At 45.5% G+C, this 24468-nt stretch overlaps 2 long non-coding RNA genes across 2 annotated transcripts; one reads left to right on the forward strand and one right to left on the reverse strand.

The window, feature by feature from the left end:
• Nucleotides 1-136: 136 nt before the first annotated feature.
• On the forward strand, nt 137-8650 carry LOC109282934 (uncharacterized). The gene is made up of 3 exons (XR_002089962.2): nt 137-1122; nt 2921-2989; nt 7911-8650. It is a non-coding gene; the product is annotated as an uncharacterized LOC109282934 (long non-coding RNA).
• Nucleotides 3061-24464, reverse strand: LOC132250802 (uncharacterized). The gene is made up of 2 exons (XR_009462420.1): nt 24007-24464; nt 3061-3830 (listed from the first exon to the last, which is right to left on the reverse strand). It is a non-coding gene; the product is annotated as an uncharacterized LOC132250802 (long non-coding RNA).
• Between the last annotated feature and the right edge of the window lie 4 nt (nt 24465-24468).

The following is a 24468-nucleotide window of genomic DNA, read 5'->3' on the forward strand; positions in this document are numbered from 1 at the left end:
CCCCTCCCCCACCCGCCGCTGGCCCTCGCGCGCTGAGCTGGAAGGATACGCGTCACGGCTCGGCCCGCCCCCTCCCCGTGAGGGCACAAAGCACCTGCGCAATGGAACACTCACCCCTCCCCCCAGCGGCCATTGGTTCGCTCCTTTAACCCCCTTAGCAACGACCCCGCGGCGCCCGATCCCGCGCCTGTGTCTCGCCCTCAGTTCATGAGCAAAATCCTGAATCGGAAAAGCCCGGCGATGAGGAAAAGCAGCGCAATTAAAACCAAAACCCAGCCATGAGTTCTGCCCGCGCGCACAAGCAGGGCTTCACTTTATTGACGAATTTTTAGTCAGGCTTTCTTTCGAGGCTGCCCTGAGAAAGCAGAGCGCTGATTGGTGCGTGGCGAGGTCCTCAGAGAGCGACTTGCCTTGGATTGGATAGGAAGCAGGCAAGTTGACCCGCCCACGGAGGGGGCTTAGGTGGAGAGCCTCGGAGGAGTACTGTCGCGGCGTTTGTCTAGGCGTCAGGAAATACGATTCCCAGCATGCACCGTTGCCGCCGCAAGCCAGGGAGCTCCAGGCCGGGGCTCTGTAGTGCATGCCGGGAGTTGTAGTGTGCCAGGGACCCAGTGCTGCCGGTGGAGGCGGAGGAGCTTCGCCCAGACGCTGCTGAGGGAGGGAGGAGCGGCGCCGGAGACGGGCTGCTGGGACCCCCCGGGGCTCTCAGGGCTTTGATGCTGCCAGTGCAGGGCTCCATAGGCAACAGCCTGGACGCCCTGGAGGGCTCGTGGGCAGCCTCCCCGAGTCCGCTGTTAACCCAGGACCGTTGCGTGTTACCCAGCGGGGCGGGCGCGCAGGAGCGTTTCCACGTGCTTCCCCCGCAGGCAGCGCAGTGTAAACAGTAGATCCAGGCTTGGTGTCAAGTCTACCACAGGGCTCGGCTCAGCCATGGGCCCAAGGCAGGGGAGATTTGCACAGCCTACCTAGCCCAGTGGTTCTCGACATTTTTGTCCCATTTGTAAACGTGGATGGCCGGTCCAGACCCAGTGCCCCTTAGGCCCGAGGCCCCCCTCCGTGTGCGGGAGCTGGGGACAGGTGTGGGCCATGGAGCTGTGCCAGCCTGCAAGGAAAAAGCCAGAGGTTCTCACCTTTTTCTCCTTTCAATGCAAAACCATTTTTAAAGTGTGTTGATCTATGTCTGAACAGATTTTTTTTTTTTTAAATGTGTAGTAGGTCTAATGAAAGAGATCACCTCTGCCACGGGTTTTGATTCCCTTTGCCTCTAGACCATCAGGGCTACAAGCTGGATACTTGATCTGTTTTTAATGTTTAGCCATGACCCTTTCATATATTCTTGCAACCTACTTTTGGGTGGTGGCCCACGGATTGAGAAATGCTCTAGTAGACTAGCTCCAACCGAGGTGGTTCACGCCAGCTGGAGCGCGCTTCCACAGGTGCAGCACAAGCGGGGGTGGATCCAGGGCGGTGCAGTGGTGCACTTCTGTACCCGCCCCTCCCTCTTGAGTCCTGTTGCACTAGGGTTGCCAACCCTCCTGGATTGGCCGGGAGTCTACCAGAATTGGCATTGAAAGCAATCCAGGAGATGGATATTGTGAACAGTACAATTAATGACATTATGTCATGTTGGAAAAAATTCTCCTGGAATAGCTCCAGTCAGAATTGGCACACCTATGTTCCACCCACAGTTTAAGGTCACCTGCCTGGCAGTGGCAGCAGTATTTCTAGTCAGGCAGGGCTGAGGAAGTCACTTGACTGCCTGGCTCGTATCACCTACCTTCTAGACTCTTCATTCCATATGTGTTAATCACCCCCTTAAATGGTCTTCAGTGGTTTCACTACCCAAATTATCCTTTTCTTCTGTGTTTCTGCTGCCTAGTAGCTGTTCCTGGATAACGTAGCTCCCATTTTACAGCTCATCTGACTGTTTTTAACTTTAGCTAGAATCATTCACTCGGGTAAATGTTAGCCCAGGCATGGAGATGACAGTATATCCAATGCTTCATTGAAAGTTAAGATGCTCAAGAAAGCAAGGTTGTGTTTTCTGAATCTGAGAAACCTACATTTAACTATAATGACAGGACTAATGAAACAACATCTTTTGATTATTTTTCCCTTGTTTGTTGTGTTTTTGTAAATGATATTGCAAATGAATACACATTCCAATAAAGGGTTTTTTGTTTGGTTGGTTTTGTTTTGTTTCAATCTTAAGCTGAATAGTATAGCTCTAGGCCCATAACTTATTAGTGAAACTTCCAGTTTCTTTTTCCTGAGAGAAAAATGCATGTTGTGTTATATGTGATGATGCACCACACCATCTGCATCCCCTTTTTCAGAATCCTAGATATGCCCATGGGCTCAAGGACATGCATAGAGCAGCGCATCGCTGATGCTGACGCTGCCCCTAACTATGGCTGACAGCTGCCCCCACGTTAACTAGTGTTTTGCTTATCTTGTTTTAAAACCATTTTAATGTCAAATTTGTTGTATTTAGTAATGAAGCAAGATGCTTAATCTCAACCTGTTTTAGCAGAGCTTTAATGATCCTTGGGTGTTACTGTGGAAGATTATTTTTCAAGTTAATGGATTCACTGTGCTGCTTCACCTTAGACAACTCCTCCAATAGGTTTAAAAGTACTCCGTGGCCTCGTTTGTCAAATGAAGGTTCTTTAATAGGCTATACAGATGTTGTATTTGAAACCTCAGATAAGCACTTAGGCTTGTAAAGAAGGTATTTTTAGATGGAAGTTCTGATTTGGACATCCTAGTGAGCCCTGTGTACTTGAAAATTGGAGTCTATGAGGTATCTTCAGCATGTATATCATTTGGCAGCTAGCCACCAGTTGATAATAGAGAAATGAGCAAGAAACAAATCTCTAACTGAGTACTGCTGAATGCTGTATAAATCTAAATTTTGCAGGTGCCTGTATATAGTGAGCTGAACCAGAACTCTGGAAACAAGTATCCCACATTTTTCATAGAATATCAGGTAAGAGCTGAACTTCCTAAATGATCTCAGATCAAAATCCCATATACAGATGGACACTTCCAGGTCAAAGCCACCCTTGCAAGTATTTATTTCTCTTTAAAATGTGCATCCAAACTCGGTACAAACAACACAGGGTATAATTAGAAAAATGGAGGCAAGTTGTGCAAGTCTTACTGTGCAGCTGCATTGATTACATCTGAGTTCTCAGTTTCAGGGCTGAAAAGGACACGGAAAGTAAGGAAAATTCTTCCTGTCAACTTTGCATGGTTTCATTTGTGAGGTAGATGAATATCCCTTAGAAACAAGCCTGTAAGATCTATTTTGCTGCCAACATTAAAATGTAAGATAATCAAAAGAAATCAATTTACCAAAACATTAGCCAGTTAGTAAACCTACTTTTACCTAGGGCTCTTGACATAGCCCTTCTACTGTAAACAATTCTGAGCATTCAAAGTGTATTGCTTAGTACTAAATTCAGCAATTTTGAGTGGAGACAGTCATGCACACAGCTGTGTGGCTGGAAATGACCATCCTTAATTCCAGGTGTTGATGTTTATTTCTATAAGTTCCGTGCTAGAACAATAGAGAATTCCACATGGCCTCCTATATGCTTTCTTTTTTTATAATTTCATATTTTTTTGTGTCACAATAAATTCACTTATGAAAATCACAGTCCACAGAATCTTCAGGCTCTACGGTGATATTCTCTCTGCTATGCTGTCCTCTTCTGACTATTCATCTTCTTTGAAGTCCAGAATAAATTGTCCCTTTATGTGTCATTAGGATTCTTAAATTCCCATAGTCTCAGAAACCATTTATGGTGGTTTGGTCTATTAAATAACTGTACAAAAATGATTAACATAGGGGAGAAATCAGATGTGCCATTAAGGACCTCATGCAGTTTTGATACATTAGCAGTGTTATAACTAGGGACCTAACTAACTCACAGAGAGAGATAGCAAATTTTATGGCTTGGTTGCAACCTGAAGAGTCAATTTCACAGTGATTTCATGGCATCCCTGCCCCTCAGCACTGATTGATGAAGAGGCCTTGCCCCTCGGCACTGATTGTTCAGTGTATTCAGTTCCTTGCCAAGATACAGGACCTCCACTTAACCCAGGAGGTGCACAGACCACCTGGGTGACAGTGATCATCACCTGCTGGAATTCACCACCCAGTGCAGGGTGTCAAGGGCCTGCAGCAAGGCAGTAGCCCTTGACTTCAAAAGGGCCAGCTTCAATGAGTTGAGGAGATTCGTAGGTGAGGCCCTGGGATCCTGGAGAATAGGGGAACTGAGTGCACAAGATGAGTGGTCATTCCTTAAGGAAACGATACTCAGAGCCCAAGGGGTGACAATCCCAACGAGAATCAAAGGGGGCAAGAGTGCTCAAAAGCCACCCTGCCTTACCAAGGGCATTCGGGAATGCCTGATTGCCAAAAAGGAGGCGTACACCCTGTAGAAGGGAGGGGCTATCACCAAAGAGGAGTATACCTCCATTGCTCAGGTCTATAGGGGGCTGTCAGGAAAGCTAAGGCAGATATGGAGCTAGGGCTAGCATCAAGGGTCAAGGACAACAAAAAGTCCTTTTTTAAATACACAGGGAATATGAAGAAGGCACTGGGTAATGTGGGACCCCTGCAGGATACGCTAGGCAATCTGGTGGTTGCACCAGAGGGAAAAGCAGACCTTTTTAACAATTTCTTTGCCTCCATTTTTTTGTGCAGGATTCAGGACAGACTCAGGATAGACTCTGCCAGGCCTAGGGTCAGGGAGGACTGAGAGAACTTCTGGAGGGGCTGGATGTGTTCAAATCAGCAGGTCCAGATGCTCTGGGTGCTGCACTTCAGGAGGGATGTGGACAGCATTGAGAGGGTCCGAAGGAGGGCCACTCACATGATCCGGGGACAGCAGGGCAGACCCTATGAGGAGAGGCTACAGGACCTGAACCTGTTCAGCCTCCACAAGAGAAGGCTGAGAGGGGACCTGGTGGCCATCTATAAACTTACTGGGGGGACCAGCAGGGAATGGGAGAGACCCTGTTCCCCCAAGCGCCTCCGGAGTAACAAGGAATAATGGCCATATGTTGTTAGACAGTAGGCTCAGACTAGACATCAGGAGGCACTACTTCACAGTCAGGGCGGCTAGGATCTGGAACCAACTTCCAAGGGAAGTGGTGCTGGCTCCTACCCTGGGGGTCTTTAAGAGGAGGCTTGACAATTACCTACCTGGGGTCATTTGATCCCAGTTTTCTCTCCTGCCCAGGCAGGGGGTCAGACTAGAAGATCTGCAAGGTCCCTTCCGACCCTACAGCTATGAATCTATGAATTGGTGAAGATGCCCCAGTGGGAGGAGGGACAAGGGGGTGGCTGCCATCTTGACTACTGCCTGCCCTTTGATTGGCAGAGAGGCATGAAAGGGCAGCTGCCAACTTGGAAGCTGCCCTTTGTGCCGCCCTGCAAGCTGGCATCTTCCCCTCCCGGGCAGGCTGCAAGGCTGAGTTGCACTGGCAGCAAAAATTGCTGGCCCCCACTGGGGAGCCAACATTTTATTTTTATTAAAGGTTGTTTTTGTTTGGGGGGGGGGCGGGGGGGGGTTGTTTTTCTTGGAAATCACAGCAAATGCCATTTTTTGTGGCAATTGCAGAGGTCACTGGTTTTTGTGGTTTCCATGAAAATCGCAAAACTGTGATTTAAGTAAGTCCCTAGTTATACCTCCATTAACAATAATTATATGGACTAAGTGATTATAGATGTGCCAGTATGCTCAGGATAGATTGAAAGTGAAAGTTACATGCTTAAATTGCTATCAGGTGTTTTATCATAAGCCTTCCCCTCATAATGTATTATGGCATAACTAATTAAATATGCGCCAAAGGAAGGTTGGTGGTAGTCTGTTTGTTCGTGCAGTAGGGTGAGGTTCTCAAGCATTTCTGTAGTAATGGACCAAACCCTAAAAAAACCTCTATTCCTAACTACACCTGCTTCTGCCACCCATGATAAAACAACATCTTTATGGCAAGGACAGCAAACTCTTACCTGGACAAGTAATATTGGGAAATAATTTGAAGTATTTTAGCTTCTTTAATGCAATTTAGCAAATGACAACAACTTGTAGAGCCAGTTACCTAGTTGCTGCCAAATCTCTGTGGAGTTAAATTCAGGAAGTGCTGAAGGAGGTCACTTGCTGGAAGTTTTTTCCATAAGTGCTATGATGTTTTTGGTTTTTTTGGACACTGGAATCCTTATCTTGTACTGTTTGTTGGTTTTCAATCTCAGTAGTTTGTTGCTCATGTTTGAAAATACCTTCTAAAAGATATCTTCTAAATGTACTGTCTGTTTTTTCTAGTGTGTGTTTGTCCTCCAAAGAATGGTGGGTCATGTGGTTCAGCTAGGACTTTCATAAGTATTAGGTATAGGATGGTGTAGGCTTTGTCATCTGTAGCTATGATGTTAAGCTGATAATGATACCAACCATGTCTGGTCAGGGTTAGACCAGACCTAGCCACGTTCAGCACTGTGATTACAGACTACTGAGGTGCATCCAACGAGTGGGAATACCTCACCACCTAAACACATCTTGTTTGTTGATACTCTGGTAGACAAGTCTCAATCCCTATTTTTTGCAAGAGCAACTACTAACTGGATGTGCCAGTATATACAGTATACTGGCACATACCTATTAATACCCTTCTCTGCCATTGTGCCTAGCAACTCCAAAGTATCAGTCGGTTGTTCATGACAGGAAACTCACATGAGCACAGTAACCATCTCATTCTTTTTGGAACAGTTAAAGAGGAATAAAATCAACAAACTGAAAACTCAGCGAACAAATTGGAGTAGTCTAAGTTAGCAAGTATATCTACATATCTATTTTAAACTGGCATTTATTTCTTTGTGCAGTTATTTATGGAAACAATATTGTGATTTTTCTCCTAATACTTCCACCTTGAAGGAAATAGAATGCTACAAGACCAATGGAATATTTAATCCTATGGGTTTCACAAACAGTTCCCTGAGATACTCCAAAAAACCAAAAGAAAAATAAACAGGGATCTGAGATTTTTACTACAATAATGGAAATAAGGAGTTGGAAATAACCCACAACACTTAGGCATATTTATGTTTAAACATTGTTCTTACTAGCAAAAGTTTAGCAATCTTCCTGATTAATGAGACTTAACTCTGGTATAAAGCCAAATCTACAGCATGATTTTGTAAAATGGTTTATTAACATGATAAGCTCCTACCTACAGTAGCCAACTATATTTAAACACAGTCCTTGCTAATCTTGGACATCATCTTCAGAGATGCTAAAGATCTCTCAGGTTCTCACAGCTTGAGCTGTGTAGACACAGTCGTGAAAAGAAATAACAAGGCCAACACAATTGGCAAGAAAACTTTCCGGTCCTATCTAAAACAGACATCAGTATATTGCAAAAGAACTGAAACATTAACTGGTGAATTAGTCATGACTGATTTGCATTGAAATTTAATTCAGCACATCAGAATGCTGCACTGGGAATAATAGCTTTACGCAGCAAGTAATAAGAACAAATGATTCACTGCATTAATTAACAGTCTTTAACTGATCAGAACCCTTGACAGACTTCCCATTTCTTCCAAAAAATTAAAACTCATCATTTGGGATCCATTAACCTACTACTAAACGAATGTTGGCAGTCACCATGGAAGTCATAAATTTAATGTAAAATCATGGTGGATTTGCTGATGAATGTGCTAATTGCTGCCCTGCTAATTGTGGAGTTCATGGAACTACCAGAGCAAGGACTAAGCTATTTTTCCTTAGCTAGCCTCTGGCCACTACTCCTGACCTGGCCAAGGTACTGTTTGTCAACTTGTTTTCTTTCTTTTCCCCGCTCTTCTTCACCTTGTCTTTCCTTCCCCCTGCTCCCTGGAACAGGTTACCTGGAGAAGTTGTGAAACCTTCATCCCTGGGAATTTTCAAGAACAGGTTTCACAGATACTTGGCTAGAATGATTTAGTCCGGGACAATCCTGCTTGAACAGGGAACTCATGACCTTCCAAGCATATTTTCCTGTGATCCTATTTTTTTCATCAATATTTGGAACTTCTGAAAGACCTTCCAGAAATCAGCCTTAAAATAAAATAAAAGGCAGAGCCTTGCAGTCACTGTCCTACAATTTTTTCATGGAGCACACCAAAGAAAATGGGCCACTTACCTCTTGGATCCATTTTGTAGAGGGAAAATTCACCAAAATAATCTTTACATGCTCTCACTCTCTCTCTCACACAAACATATACACAACTATATCTAAAGAATGCTCAGATTCCAAAGTCCAATATTCAAAAGAAAAGAAATTCCAGAATTGAGTTTGTCTACTCTGTCTTAATTTGGGCACATGCGCATGTGCATTATGGTTTAGTTTGTAATTACATGATCCCATACTATTCTTTCTACAGTACCTCTGCATTGCAACAGCTGTAGGGTATGACATGGTGACTAGACGGAGTCTATGACTTGGTAGAGAAAGGAGGACAGACAGCAATGGTGAAAGCTAATAGAGGAGATGATGGATTGTATATGATGCACAATTGGCATTGTATAGCTATACATGCCTGTGTATTCCTCCCTGGCTGCTTGGGGCCTTACTAACAACCAATAAAGATTTTCTGTGTCTATGCCTGTGTGTTGTCCTTCTCTTCTTTCTTGCCATGACTGTGGTTTATCCTATTATGAGCAGAAGGCTGACCGTGGATCTAAGATGCTCAGGCGAGACCAGTGGTTATCTTCTTGGGGCTCCTATTTCCCCTTATACCCTGTCCTTTCACCAACTAGCTGTTTCTGATGCAAACAAGATGAAAGTCTTCAGAAGGAACCAAGAGTCCCTTCCTAGAGATTCAGAGTCAATAATTATAAATGATCAGTCCAGTCCAGTCCCTAGTAATATAGCAGATTTATAACTGAGACCATAATGTAAACAAACTCACAGTTAAATGCTCTCTCATGCAGGACACTTGCTCCGTATCCTGGAATCTTTCCCTTGTACTCCTCCGCCTGGGGTCTTGCTCTGGTGCCCCTATTACTGGATACTCCCCCAACCGTCTGGATTTACAACGCTTTTCTTCTGTCCCCTCTCTGGGGCTGGTTTCCCACATCTAGCCAACCTTTTTGTCCAAGCTAACTATCTTCAATTCACTGGCGCTCAGTCTGCTGCTGGCTCTCCCTGATGTGCCTGCTCCCTTTGGCTTGCCTGCTCTGCTCAAAATGCTGATCTTCCCCAGCATGCAGGCTCTCTTCCTGGTGCTGGTCTTCCGTGGCATGCAGGCTTTTCCCAGCATGCCTGCTCTCCCTGTGTATACTGGTCTTCTCCAGTGTGCTGGCTGCCAGCTTTCTGCTGGAGCTGGCTTGGTGCTTCTGGATATACCAAAAACAGCGGCATGCCTGCCCACTAGAGCGGTGTGAAATTTTGCCAGGTGTTTTGTTTCGACACTGTTTCGACTCATTTTGAGCTTGAAACAGCAAAATCAAAATGAAGTGAAAGGCTTCGAAACAGCCTCGAAATGAAATGAGGGCACTTGAAATGTTTCGAAAGTTTCGAAATGTTTCGAGTTTTGAAGCTGGGCTTGCTTGCAGGGAAACAAACTAAGGAGAGGGAGGGGGAAAAAGGGAGAATGATATTGACATGTGTAGCTGGCCAGTGATTGTGATCCTCCCCTGAGGTCCCTTCCAATCCCATTGCTCTTGGGGGAGGGACAGAAAAACAGCTGCGCCTTAACACACACAGAGTCACACATGTCACAAGTTTTGCTTGTCAGCAGCTTGAGGTGCAGTTTCCCAGAAACCCCTGCACTTATCTCCGTGAAACTTGGCAGGCTTTGTGGCCTCAGCAGAGGCTACCATCCCTGCAGTTTTCACCCCACTGTGCCTTAACACACACACACACGTGACACGAGTTTTGCTTTCAAGACTTTGAGGTGCAGTTTCCCAGAAACCCCTGCACCTATGTCCTTGAAACTTGGCAGGCTTCATGGCTACCATCCCTACAAGTTTCATCTGAATCAGGCATGAAATTACAAAGTTATAGGCAGTTTTGTGCTTCCCCATTATAGACTATGGCCAAAACATCAAAACAACATTGAAACAGTGAAACAGTTTTGACGAAACAAAACAGAACAGTGCTTTTGAAATTAAATGAAACTCAAAATGAAACACTGTCCCAATGAAACAGCGAAACAGAAGTTGAAACGAAACAGTGTAGTTTCGCACAGCCCTACTGCCCACCTGTACCCAACACATGCTCTTAAAGCATGTCTGGGGCCATTCAGGATCTGGCTGCCACTCCCCTGATGGTGCCAGGACTCTTGTCCCAAGGTAAGCAGCTCTATTGGCCCTTCCTGGGCCCTCTGCCCTACTCTTGGGGTCCGGTGCTGCTTCCCCCTTTGTTCCCCATCCTGTGTTCTTCAGGACAGCGGAAGGCATGCTCCCACATGGATAGAAGCAGAATTAATTTATGTAGGAAGGGTAAGGAAGAGCTCCAAATTGTTCAGTTGTCCAATTGACTTTTCCTTGGGAGATGAGAAATGGTTTGTCAGAGGAAAGAAAAAAGTTAGAAATGATGCGTTTAGTGTTATATCACTGTAAACCCCAAATCCACCATTTATGGCATATTTCCTTTATGTGCAGTTTAGATAAATGCATAAATTGCTTAATTACATTGCTCCATGCCTGTCTCAATTTGTTGCCTATTGCTTGCATTACGATAAATATCAGTTAACTACATGTTGGATAAGTGCAAAGTCTGCTTAACAGCATGGCATCTTTTAGCCCCACTGTCTACTACTCTGTAACTTAATTGTACTCCAGCTAACTGAATACTAACTATAACTTGCCAACATTGCAACTAATTATACTCTGCTTAACTGTGCCAGAACAATATAAGAGAAGCAGCTGTCAAAGAGCTTAAGAGCTCTGAAAATGAAGGGAGCTAGTCTATTTCAAGAATGCTAATCCCACAGAATTGACAGTGTTGTGTATATAATATGGGTCTATTACATTAGGTTTTGGCTAATGCCTTTTCTCAGTCCTGAGGCAATGCAGTTAAAAGGACTTCCCTGTATCTGGGGCACAGCTGCCACTACAGATACTATATCCAGGATGCTATAATTATGAATATTACAATATTAACCCCTTTTTATATTAATCTAATAAATACCAGGCATGTGCATGCAGTTCACACTGGTGCCAAGGTTTTATGCAACAGCTATGTAGGTTCCTCACTGGGGATGTGCAGGAAGGGTGTGCTCCTCAGCATGTGGCATATAGCTGTTGGATAAGGTGGATGACTCAAGAGATCACAGCTGAGCAGGTCCAGGCATGGTGTGGGAGTACTGAGGATGCTGTATCAACTCAAAGGTTTTAGCAGGAATTACTGCCAGCTTTGCTGTAGGGCTTGGGATGGTTTCTGCTCCCAGTTCCAACACTCGTCACTTGCAGAGAGCTCTGAGCTGGCTGCATTTGAGGTGAATGTCACCCACTGGGCACATCTACACATGTTATTAATGCACAGCAATAAACTCCAGTATACTTTGTGCCAGAGTTTACTGCTCCCAGGCACCATATTTGAATGTACACCACAGACTGCAGTGCATTGAGTTGGGTTGGAGCAGCCCCGGCTGGCAAGAGGCACGGGGGGTCAGCTTCTGAGCCTGGGGCTGCTCCAACCTAGCTCAACATGCTGTGGAGGGGCTGGCTGGGGCATGAGGGTGCTTCGGTGCAGGGCTAGCTGGCAGGCAGCCCCCTCACTGAAGCTCCCTTGTGCCCCAGCCAGCCCCATTAGCATCTACATGTGTGTTGCTGCAGAGTAAAAAACTCTGCCATAGGATAGCACTTGTATTTAATTAGTTTACTCTGTCCTGATAGCTCTGAGCACGTAGACCAGGAGTGGGCAAAATGGCAGATCTAGCTGGCAATTGGACTCCATTTCCCAGCAGCCCCTGGCTGCTTGGCTTGGGCTAGTCTCCATGGAGACCCCAGCTGCACCTGCACTGCCATAGCACAAGGCTGGGATTGCCATGGAGACTGGCCCCAGCCATGCTGGCAGGGCACGTGGCAGGGCAGGGGAGGAGACAGCTCCAGAGTCACTGGGATCTTGCAGCAGGGCCAGCTTGGTTCAGGGTCAGGGCAGAGCTGTGATCTTCAGCCTGCATGCTTTGGGCAGGGGTGCATAGGCAATGTATTGTGGCTCTGACCCGGATCCTTGTAGCAATGACAGCCTGGTCCCGAGACAGGGTAGAGCCACAAGCCACTACCTGCGCACCCCTGCTCGGAGAATGCAGGCTGCAGGTTGCAGCTCTACCCTGGCCCTGGACCAAGCTGCCCTTGCTGCAAGGTGCCAATGGCTCTAGAGCAGCCCCCTGACCTGCCCTGCCATGTGCTCTGCCAGAACAGCTAAGGCTGGTCTCCATGTCAACCCCAGCCTTGCACTATCACAGTACAGGTGCAGCTGGGGTCCCCATGGAAACCGGCCCCAGCCATGTGGGGAGGGGCTGCTGGGAAATAGATTTCATATATTTCATAGACATTAGAGGCTGGAAGGGACCTTGTGAGATCATCAAGTCCAGCCCCCCCCATAGTCAGGAAGTCAGCTGGGATCAAGTGATCCCAGCAAGAAAAATATCCAGACTTTTTTGAAAGAGTCCAGAGTAGGTGCTTGCACCATCTCCAGTGGGGGAGGGGGGCTGGGAGGGGGGAGGCTGTTCAGACCCTGGACACACCCTAAAGAATTTTTTCCTTATGACTAGTCTAAATCGGCCTTCCTGGAGTTTGTGGCTGTTAGACCTTGTTATCCCTTAGGGAGCTCTGGTGAACAGCTATTCTCCCAGGTCCTGATGTACCCCTCTTATATAATTGTAGGCTGCTACCAAGTCCCCCCTGAGCCTTCTCTTTTCCAGACTGAAGAGTCCCAAATCCCTCAGCCTCTCCTCGTACAGCCTGCCCTCCAGGCCTTGGATCATACAAGTGGCTCTCCTCTGGACTCTTTCAAGCTTTTCCACATCCTTCCTGAAGTGGAGGGGCCCAAAAATGGACTCAGTACTCCAGCTGTGGCCTCACCAAGGCCGAGTAAAATGGAGTCCACTGCTGGCCCGTGGGCTGGATTTTGCCTGCCCCGGCGTAGACGCTAAGACATTTACTGTGGAGCTAATTAGGCAACTCCTCAGTGAACATCCTTTGTAGATGTGCCCACTGAGAGCTAAACAACTCAATCAACTCTAAATCATCGCCCAAGGATTCAGAATCGAAGGGAGTGTTTGGGACAGCCTGTGTCAGAAGTAGAACAACAGTAAAGCCCAACCTTCATAACAAGCAACTCCCAGGGCTAGGAAATACCACACAATGGATTAGTCCATGAACACTGGAGGAACCTTTATTATCCACCAAGACAACCAGGCCCAAGAGTGACCCCCAGGCACTGGCTCATCCATTGCACCTGAGGGGATTGGCTCACATTAGACAGAAGGAAATAAAAGGGCCACACATGCTCCAAGACACTTTTCCCAGCAATTTTCTTTATGTGCATATTCTGTTCTCCATATTGTTTTTCCTCCATTCTCATATGTCTTATTTTTCTCACATTTCCTTCTTGTCCTGCTCTCTCTAATGATGACCCTTTCACCTCTTCAAGACATTTCCTTGCAGCCCCTCTTGATACTTATTCCCTCATGGTCTATGGTGCTTCCTCAGCAAATTCCATGTGGTATCTTCTTCCACATCTCCTCCACACAATCCCTGATGATACCAATTCTTCCTCCTCTATGTGATCCTTCATCATCCTCCATGTTTCTCAGACAAGGTCCAAAAAGATTCCTTCAGTAGCCCAAAGTTTGGTAGCAGCATCCCTAGTAGCTACCTAGTATAACTCCCTGATATGCATCCTCTCTTGCTGCAGATCCCAATATCTTCTCTTTCTCCAAATTCATGTTGTTAAAGCCTATCTGTCATTCAGTGAGAGGCACAGGAGCCCACACTTCATTCCATGTACCTTGAATGAGTTTGCCAATAGCCTGCTGTAAAACAAGCTGCACAACTACCTACTATTGTGACAGAAAGAGAGCATGCAACTTTCTGTCAGAGAAAGGTGCAGTCTGCCCAGAATAGGGCAGTATCAGTGGGGACAGAAACACTTTTGAAGCCTTTTACCTCTTCAACAAGATTCTAGGTTAACTGTGCCAGGCTGGTCCCCAGTGTACTTTAATACACATTAGCCTATTTTAATGTGCATTAAAGCATCACAAAAATGCTATTTAGTTAATGCACATTAAGACAGGTTAATGAGCATTTTCCTAGCATCTCACAATGGAGGAGGGTACCACATGGAGAAAGACTGCTCTGACACATTGTAATTACAACACATCAGAGCAAACTCCATTAACTGAGTCTCATAGAATCATAGAATTGTAGAACCAGAAGGAACCTATAAGATCATCAAGTCTGGTCCCCTGCCATGGGCAGGAAGTTATTGGGCTCAGACAAGCTCAACAAGGTGCCTGTCCAGCCTCTTCTTGAACACCTCCCAGGAGGGTGACTGTATCATCTCTGCTAGGAGTGAATCTGTTCCAGATTCTGGTGACCCTTACAGAGAAATGTTCTTTCTTATATCTAGCTGAATTTACCCTCTATCAGCTTATGCCCATTGGTCCTCATCCTCCCTTGAGGTGCCTTCCTGAAGAGTTGCTCACCTAGAGCTTGGTGTTCACCCCTGATGTACTTGTAGGCGGCTCTCAAGTCATCTCTCAGCCTTCTCTTACTCAGACTGAACAGGCCCAGTTCCCAGAGTTACTCCTCGTAGAGCCTATCCTTCGTGCCCTTGACCATATGGGTGGCCCTTCTTTGTACCCTTTCAAACTTATCTGTGTCCTTCTTGAAGTGCAGTGCCCAGAACTGGACACAGTACTCTAGCTGAGGCCTCTCCATTGCTGAATAGAGAGGGAGGAGCACCTCCCTGGATCTATTGGCCACACATCGGCTGATGCACGCCAGAGTGCTGTTTGCCATTCCGGCAACCTCACTGCACTGTTGGCTCATGTTTATCTTCCAGGTGATCATGATCCCCAGGTCTCATTCAGATGCTGTGCCAGCCAGTGGACCACCACCCATCATGTAGTTATGGTGAGGGTTCTTCCCACCCAGATGAAGGACTTTGCACTTCTCCCTGTTAAATCTCATCTGATTCCATTCTACCCATGAGTCCAGTCTGTCAAAGTTGTCCTGGATCCTGACCCTATCCTCCAATGTGCCCGCATTTCCCCACAGCTGGGTATCATCCACGAATTTAATCATTGAGCTTTCCACCCCGTCATCCAACTCATTAATGAATATATCAAACATCACAGGTCTGAGCACCAATCCCTGGGGGACACTACTGGAGACAGCTCTCTAGGATGAGGCCATCTCATCAATTACCACCCTCTGGGAATGGCCTCTAAGCCAATTGTCCACCCACCTCATTGTAGACTAGTCCAGTCCAGCACCCTCCAGTTTGTTTGAGAGAATCCCGTGGGAAACCGAATCAAAGGCTTTACTGAAGTCTTAGTAAATCATGTCAACCTCATGTCCCCCATCCAGATGGCTAGTTACCTGGTTGTAGAAGAACACAAAGTTTGTCAGGCATGATCTGCCCTCGACAATTACCACATTCCAGCAGACTCCAGCATCACATATATCAGCATCCCCACACTGAAAAATGGTGGCGGGGGTGCTTTAAACTAAATCTGGTTTGACAAGCTTTAGTTAAAGCGCCACCACTGCCATTTTTCAGCACAGGGATGCTGATACACGTGATGCTCCGGGCACTTTAATTAGAGTGGCTCTCAGAGTCACTCAAATTAAAGTGTCGTCCCCCCCACCACACAAACACACACTACCCCGCTTCCTGGAGCACGTCTATAAATGCCCAGAGGTACTAGATTTAATGCACATGTAGACACACCCATAGTATCCTGAACCCTGGGCTCATAGAGCAACTAGAGATTACCAGGGTGCTGTGAAACCTTAACCACACCACTTCTCTCATGGCCACCTCCTCTTTGCTGCCAACTGAGAGAGACTAGCAAGTTCAACACAGATCTCCTCTGCTAGTAGATTGCTCTACTGCGGGATGGTCCACCTGCAACTGGACAGTCCAGCTCGGAGACTTGCTTTGTGCTAGTAGAATTATGCAAATCAGTTTCAATGAAGCTGAGGGTGAGGCCTGAGTGTCTCAAGTTGAATTGCTGCAGCCATTAGTAAGCATTATTGGTGGTCCTAAGAACCCTGGTAGGACCACACTCAGTGTTCTTCCAGTGGCATCGTATTAATGCTACACAATGAGACCAATACCCCTCATAATACTGTGAGCTACGAGCATGCAAGGTACCTTCTACTTTCATCTTTCTTACAATCATTTATGATTTATATACCCTAATAGCTTCAGACACTCTCACATAGGTGCTTGTTATTAGCAAGAAAAGATCTCAGTAATGACTCCCACTTCTTAAGCACTGATTAACTGACCAAAACCCTCTATTGGTCTTCTTAAGCATTAAGCTCCATGAAAAATCCCTTTCATATGAACATTAATGGCAAAGTAATTAACTAAGGTGTCCAAAGAAATTAACATTATATGTCTTTATCATGTACTACAAAAAGAATAGCATATGTCTCTGTAAATGGACTTGCCATTTAACCTTTTAATACCAAGAAGAGCTTTGAAATAAACAAACACTGATATTCAGGGCCAAATTAATCCATGCACTGTATCTTTTGAAAACTGTGGAGTTACATCAGAGAAAAACATGATTAAAGAGACTGAAACAAAATATACCACTCCACACTTGGTTTCAACTTCTTTATAAATTTAGATCTGAATGTCATGATGAGTTTGGACGGTTTAAGGAGATATGCCTGAGACACACATCCTTTGTAAATTGATTAAACCTTGTTAGTTTCAGTATTCACTTTAATTAGGCGAAAGTATATTATTTTAACAGAAATAAAGATTATTTTGATTCTCAGAGTACCCAATGGATAGGTGTGTTCTTCTCTTCTATTTCCAGCTGTCTATGAAGAAATATTTATTTTGGATATGTGTGTGTTTTAGGGCTAATCAAAAAATTTCCACCAAAGCTGTTTTTGACAAAAAATATATATATATCTTTTAGATTTAGGCACATTTTTTCACAAAAAAGGTTTGATTTTCATGAGTTTTTACAGTTTGTCAAACTAGCAAATAAACATGTCTGAAAATATGTTTTAAAAACATTTTTGGATGAAATTTTTTGGCATTTGATTTTTTACTAAAATAAATGAAAATCTGTATAGAAAAAACAATCCACCAGCTCAGTAGCACTTGTGTGTATATATTCCTACACAAAGAATCATGTCATGTTGAAGTTAATATTAGAGGTTCATATCTTTGTTTTGAATACATGTTACCTTTCCTGGATGTTATAGCTAAAAAGACCAAATGGCAAATCTTAAGAAACTATAGGGACAGTCACACTTCACAACTAAGGCACCTATAGAGATACTGGTCAACCATCTTTCTTTCCCATATAGTAAGTCAGAAAATTTCCCTGCAAAAACATTCCTTGGTTATTCAGCTTAAATCTGTCCTCTGAGAACATGGCTCATTCATTTTACCATTGTTTTCATACATATGTCTCTCTGATATTACGTCTAGGTCTAATGATTTGTCCCTGCGTTAGTTTTCATTCTCCTCCAATTAACACTTTACTAGCAGACCCTAGGAAGATGAAGTTGATATATGAATACTAATATGCTAATGACAATTAGATAAGTGGAGGTCACATGGAATCATAGGATCTACACCTGTGAAATGTAGTAGGTCTTCTATGGGCACGTCTACATGTGCTCCTGACTGTGCAGTTGGTACTGTGCAGTCATTTAGTACTTGCTAAAGCAGGAGTCACATTGGACATTGGGCTAAACCAAGTACTAAATGACTGCACAGTATCTGCCAGTACTGTACAGTCCCAGTGGCACATGGGTGGTGTCTGACTCTACTGCACAGTAGTGTTGGCATCATGGTTTATGTTGGCCGATGCTACATTGCTGTAGCAATAAATTACGAGTCCATAGCTCATCACTGCGGCAATATAGCATCTCATGTTGACACGGCCAGTGAGAAGCAGTGTGGTATTAGCATTGGGCAAGATAAAGCCAAGGAGAAATGACTGCCTTCACAATGCTTTTCTAAGCCATATTGCTGTAATTAGTATTGTAAGTGTAATTTTCTGTGCATTATTATTTGCAGTACTTAAGCCCAGCATAGAGTCAGAAGGAGGGTATTGGGTTTGCATTCACACATGTCACATCATCATGCAGTCAATAGATAAGGAGCAGTATATGTAAAGATGGGCCATCACACATTGCGACAGAACACCAATATCTAAAAACAAGGACATTGAAATTTGCTCCAATTTTTGCAAATGAGGTAAATTTAGGCTTCTGGCAAGTTATCAATGTGGCTCTTCTGTAAGGAAGCCCTGATGATTTGTATCATACCAAATAAAGTTTATTAATGTACACTATATTTCATAAACTCTGCCAATGTCCTGGAAAGGTAACATGTATTCATAAATACCCTAGCCTTATCAAGATAACACCAGTCTACATGCCTGGATGGATCCTATGTCATCCATTTCAAACCACCTGTGCAAAGAAGCTTTATGGGACACAGATGCAGTATGAATAGAATGCAGGCACAAGGTCACGTAACACATGCTTCTCTTGCTGATATTCAGTAGGCATAACCATCCATTGGTTTTCCATGGGACCTTTCACCCAAAGATCTCAAAGCTTTTTAAGGCATGCCTAGAACTCTATTTTGGGGCCACTTGAAGGTTCACCCTCAGCTACTCTGAGCACATGAGCTGTTCCTGTAAATCCACATTGCTAAGGCAGCATGTGGGAAGCACAGAGAGGTAGTAAAAGAGAAATGATTGCATGTTCATGCCTATCCTACTGCTTAGCCACGCTTGCAAAAATGCATTCTGAGTTAAAGCTGGGCAGCTATCCCATAATGTATCAGCAGAATGACACAACGTCTGCAAGACATACTCAGGGCAGCAGTAGCAAAACTGGGCATGTCTTCCCACACAAGGAGCTGAAGGGAAGTACAGGCCAAACTGGTCACACAAACTGGATGAGCTCCTGCTCATGCTCCAAAAAAAGTCATTATGCCTAAGCAATTTCAGGAGACTGCTGGGTGCCAACACCTATGCTACACTGCGGAATTTAGCAAAGCCCCTGTAAATTAGGGAAGCCCCAGTCACTGTGAGAGCAATGCTGCTATTCTAGAACTGCTGAAGCATATCAGCCACTGGTATTTTTATCACCAACTTCATCAACTCATGAGCTTAGATGATATAGATGATGTAGCAGGAGACTGGGAGCAAGGACTCCTGGGTTTCACTACTGACTTGTCATGTAACCTTGGTCAAGTTGCATCCATACTAGACTGTTCTTAAGTTTCCTGACATTGCTAGCTAGGGTGAGAACACTATTAGCTGCCAAAGCTGACTTTTAACCATTTAGGTACTGGACACCAACTTTGCCACTAAATGGCTAAAGAGTGTAATGTGGTCTGGACTTAATGGAAGCCTTGGAACTCAGGACTTCTAATGCTCAGTCTCCTATAGGCATCCTTTAAGCAATACTGCCTCCATGAGTTATGTTGTCTCTGCCACATGCGCTCGCAGGGTGTATGGCCATAAGAACCTTCCCACTCCAAGTATTTGCCTCTTTCTTTCATGAAACATCTGTGGTGTCAGGAGCAGGGCATCTTCTCTTTCAAGTCAAAGCTTTTTTTGAGCACCTAGTAATTCCAGACAAGATAGAATCGTCTAATTGAGACACACACCCAACTTCTAGCTTCCTGAATGATAATTCATTTCTAATAGTGATAACAGCTCAAGGTAATCTTGAGTACTCCTGTAAACTAACATCAGACAGACATCTCCCTGGAAGGTATTTCATTCTTGGGGGTTTGTACTTGTAACAGGTTGACTCACTTGTTTCATCAGCTTTATTCAGTGAGTAAAGCATTCACCATTACAGAGCCTCTTACCTCCAGCTTGTCTGTTTGACTTTTGATTGAAAGTTGTTTCAATTCGGTGGCTGTTTAGTAACTTCAGTAAGAGGACTCTGTGGCTAAAAGAGGCACTTTGTCTTCTGGTACTGTATCTGATGCATCAATCTGGTGTCTTTCAAAGGTACTGCTAAGCCTAGAAGATCTTCAGACTACTTTGGTGAAAATATGCTAGTTTCTGCAGCCAACAGCACACAGGTGTGAAGTGTGACTAGCATCACATCTGGCCAACTTTGTCTTAGCCTGAATGATGAGGTACCCATGTTTCCTCCATGGCGAGCTGAGGAATGCTACTGAGAAGCCCACCCTGCACAGTTTTTCCCCAGCACTACATGCACAAAGGCCTGGAATTAAGTAGTATAATGGTTTGCGTGGTCCTGAAAGTGAACCAGGAAGCGCACCTGAGACAGAAAAGCTGATAACAGCTCTGGGTGCACGCTCAGCACCATCCTTAACTGGCCGTACTACCTAATGTCTTGATTTGGCACATACAGTAGAGCATGGTTGAATGAGAAGGGTGGGCTTCTCCACAGCACTCCAGGGTTTTCTGCAAAGGCAGTGTAGCCATACTCCATAGCAATTAGATGGATTTCACTGATTCAACTGCTAATGGTATATGTGCTAGCACATACAACATGAAGCAAGGGTCAGAGATGGTTAGAAGCACATAGAATCACAGAAGTAGGGTCGGCAGGGACCTTGTAGATCTTCAAGTCTGACCCCCTGCCTGGGCAGGAAGAAAACTGGGCTCAAGTGACCCCAGCCAGGTAGGCATCAAGCCACTTCTTAAAGACCCCCAGGGTAGGAGCCAGCACCACTTCCCTTGGAAGTTGGTTCCAGAACCTAGCCGCCCTAACTGTGAAGTAGTTCTTACTGATGTCTAATCTAAACCTACTCTCCAACAACTTGTGGCCATTATTCCTTGTTATCCCGGGGGGCGCTAGGGGAAACAAGGTCTCCCCCAAACCCTTCTCGTCCCCCCTAGTGAGTTTATACATGGTCACCAGGTCCCCCCTCAGCCTTCTCTTGTGAAGGCTGAACAGGTTCAGGTCCCATAGCCTCTCATCGTAGAGTCTGCCCTGCAGTCCCTGGATCATGCGGGTGGCCCTCCTCTGGACCCTCTCAATGTTGCCCACATCCCTCTTGAAGTGGGGTGCCTAGAACTGGACACAGTACTCCAGCTGTGGCCTGACCACTGCTGTGTAGAGGGGGAGGATCACCTCCTTGGCCTACTTGAGATGCACCTGTGGATGCACGATAAGGTCCAGTTGGCCCTGCCGACCGTGACCTCACATTGTCAGCCCATGTTCATCTTGGAGTCAATGACAACTCCAAGATCCCTTTCTGCCTCTGTGCTCTCAAGAAGGGAGTTTCCCATCTTATAAGTGTGTTGCTGGTTACTACTGCCCAAGTGCAGCACCCTGCACTTGTCAGTATTGAAACGCATCCTGTTTTTGTTAGCCCACCCCTGCAACCTATCCAGGTCTTTCCCTCCCTAGTAGCGTGCCCACCTCACCCCAAATTTTGGTATTATCAGCAAATTTAAACAGGTTGCTCTTCACCCTGTCATCCAAATCGCTGATAAAGAAATTGAACAGCGCAGGCCCAAGGACCGAGCCCTGGGGAACTCCACTGCCCACTTCCCCCCAGGTGGAATATGACCTGTCCACCACCACCCTCTGAGTACGACCCTTCAGCCAATTTGCAATCCATCTGACTGTGTAGACATCAATGCCACAGTCGCCTAGTTTTTTAATGAGGATGGGGTGGTCGACAGTGTCAAAGGCCTTGCTGAAGTCCAGAAAGACTACATCCACGGCGACACCTGCATCCAATGCTTTTGTGACCTGATCGTAAAAGGCAATCAGGTTGGTTTGACATGACCTGCCCCTAATGAAACCGTGCTGGTTGCCCCTGAGCATCATCCCCGATGCCGGCCCATCACAGATGTGCTCCTTGATGATCTTCTCAAAGAGTTTCCCCGGGATTGAGGTAAGACTGACGGGCCTATAGTTGCCCGGGTTCTCCCTCCTCCCTTTTTTAAAGATGGGGACCACATTGGCTATCTTCCAATTATCTGGCACCTGGCCCGAGCACCACGAGCGTTCGTAAAGCTGTGCCAAGGGCCCTGCAATAACCCCTGCTAGCTCCCTCAACACCCTGGGGTGGAGAGCATCTGGACCTGCTGATTTGAACACATCCAGCCCCTCCAGAAGCACTCTAACCCGGTCCTCCTCAACCTTAGGTCTGGAGGTGTTCCCCTCGAGTCCATCTTGAATGATGGTGGGGGAGTCCCAGTCCCTGCACAAGAAAATGGAGGTGAAGAATTTGTTAAAGAGGTCTGCTTTCTCCTCTGGTGCAACCACCAGATTGCCCAGCATATCTTGCAGTGGCCCCACGTTTCCCTGTGCCACATCAGTAGAAAGGCTTATAAATGACTGTAAATCATGGTAATAAGGAACTGGTTGATTGTTGGGCTTCATAACAATGGATTAGTCATTTGTTAAAATATGTGTTGATCATATATTGACCCTTTCAAAATTATTTATGAATGGAGCCTTCATAGGAAGCATGTAAGAAGTAACTTATCCAAAGACTACTCAGAGCTAAAATTAAGCATGACAGGTTAAATGGTAGTTGAAAGATTTCGGGCTGGCAGGCAGGGTGGAACTCATCATATTGCTGCAGAGATACCAGTTTTCTTTTGGCTTAAAGCCTAAATAATCCAGGTAAAGGAGGCAGGGCCGAGAGGCCTCCTAGCAGGCACAGACCTGTTGTCAAAAAATCCAGCAGCCATTCCACTCCAGAGACTTCATTTACAGGTATGGGAAGAACGCTTGGTTTGCTCTGACTGAGCTCCCATGTGTTTCAAGCAGAAAAAAGTACAATGCTCTTGACATTTAGGGATAAACAAAAGAGCATGCACTCTAGGCAGAGGTGGCCCTGGTTTTTAAACCATATCTGTTTTAAACCATGTCTGTAACAATGTCTGTTTTTCTGTTTGTGAATTAGGACTGGTGAAGTGTGCAGGGCAAGCAGCTGTGGAGAATAAAATCCTCTGTTCAAACAGAGAGCAGGTCAAACTTCCTCTGCCTCCAATGTGGTCTAAAGAAGCGACCATCAAGTGTAAGCCAATTTGTTGCTCTGCTGATGCTGTCTATAAGGTTCCTAATTAATGTCTGTTGTGATGGACCCCTGTCAATTAGGAACTGAACTAAGAATTTCCTTCAGTCAGTACCAATCTCAGCCAAGCAAAACCCAGCAATCTGTGAGGCCCATCCTGAAGAGGCTTCTGGAAAGAGGCCAAGCTGACACCCTGAAGCAGGGTGGGGGTCAGTTTCGTGAAACCTGGAGGCCACAAGATAACGACCTAATGCATCTGCTGACTTGCTGATATTGGAAAGGGAAACTGCTCTTGCATGACTTAACGGCTCTAGAAAGCCCCAAAATAACGGCTTTGGAAAAGGGGAACTGCGGCATGGCCCGAAGTAACCCTACTTTGCAGCATGCAGCAAAACTTTGCTCTAACCCCTAAAAGGTGATAAGGCTGAAAGCTGGTGTGTGATTGGAGGATCCGAAGGGGTCCAAAGGGAATAGAGGAAGAAAAGGTATAAAAGTTATGCGAACTAAGCCCAGGGTGGAACGACTTCGGGAAAGACAAAGCTAAAGACCCGATAAACGAGGTAGTCTCGCCACCCTGAACACAGGGTGGGGTTCCCGAGACCTATCAAATAACAACATAGAACAGGGTGGGAAGTGCCTTTCCTCCAACCCAACATGCTAGCAGCTCGTAGGCAGCTTGTATTAGCTTGGTGTGTGTTATTTTTTTTCTGCAATAAAGAATTATACTTTTGTTTTACCTTAGCATGTGACTTGTAAGTTACTCACCTTCCCCCTTGGGAAAGGAGGAAACCCCAACAACTGGTGGAGAATGCAGGCATAAAGACCCCTTCTTGTGGGCAGCCTGGCCAGCTGCATCCGAGGAGCGGTAGATACGTTCACACGCTGGGAAAAAAAACACAAATCTTTTTAAACTTAGCAGAAAAGTGCATCCATGGGAGTCCTCTAGGGTAAGGGACCTCAGGTCCCTTGCCACGGTAAAAGAAGTTTTTGTCCAGTGGCAGATAGGTAAAAAACCAAGGAAAACTGTATTACTAAAAGGCACCATTTCTTTGTTGTGGAAGATGGTGAGAACCTTATTGCCTCCAAAGGAACCAGCTCCGGAGTCAAAGAAGAAGTGGAAGGTGGTGGCAGCCGATGTAGTTGGCAACAGGGAAAACCAACCTTCCCCACCTACCCAGAAAACGAAGGAGCAAGCAGCCCCTCAGAAAGAGTCTCCCTCCTGGGAGT

The sequence above is a fragment of the Alligator mississippiensis genome, chromosome 5, assembly GCF_030867095.1.
Source record: "Alligator mississippiensis isolate rAllMis1 chromosome 5, rAllMis1, whole genome shotgun sequence".
Classification (NCBI taxonomy): Eukaryota; Metazoa; Chordata; order Crocodylia; family Alligatoridae; genus Alligator; species Alligator mississippiensis.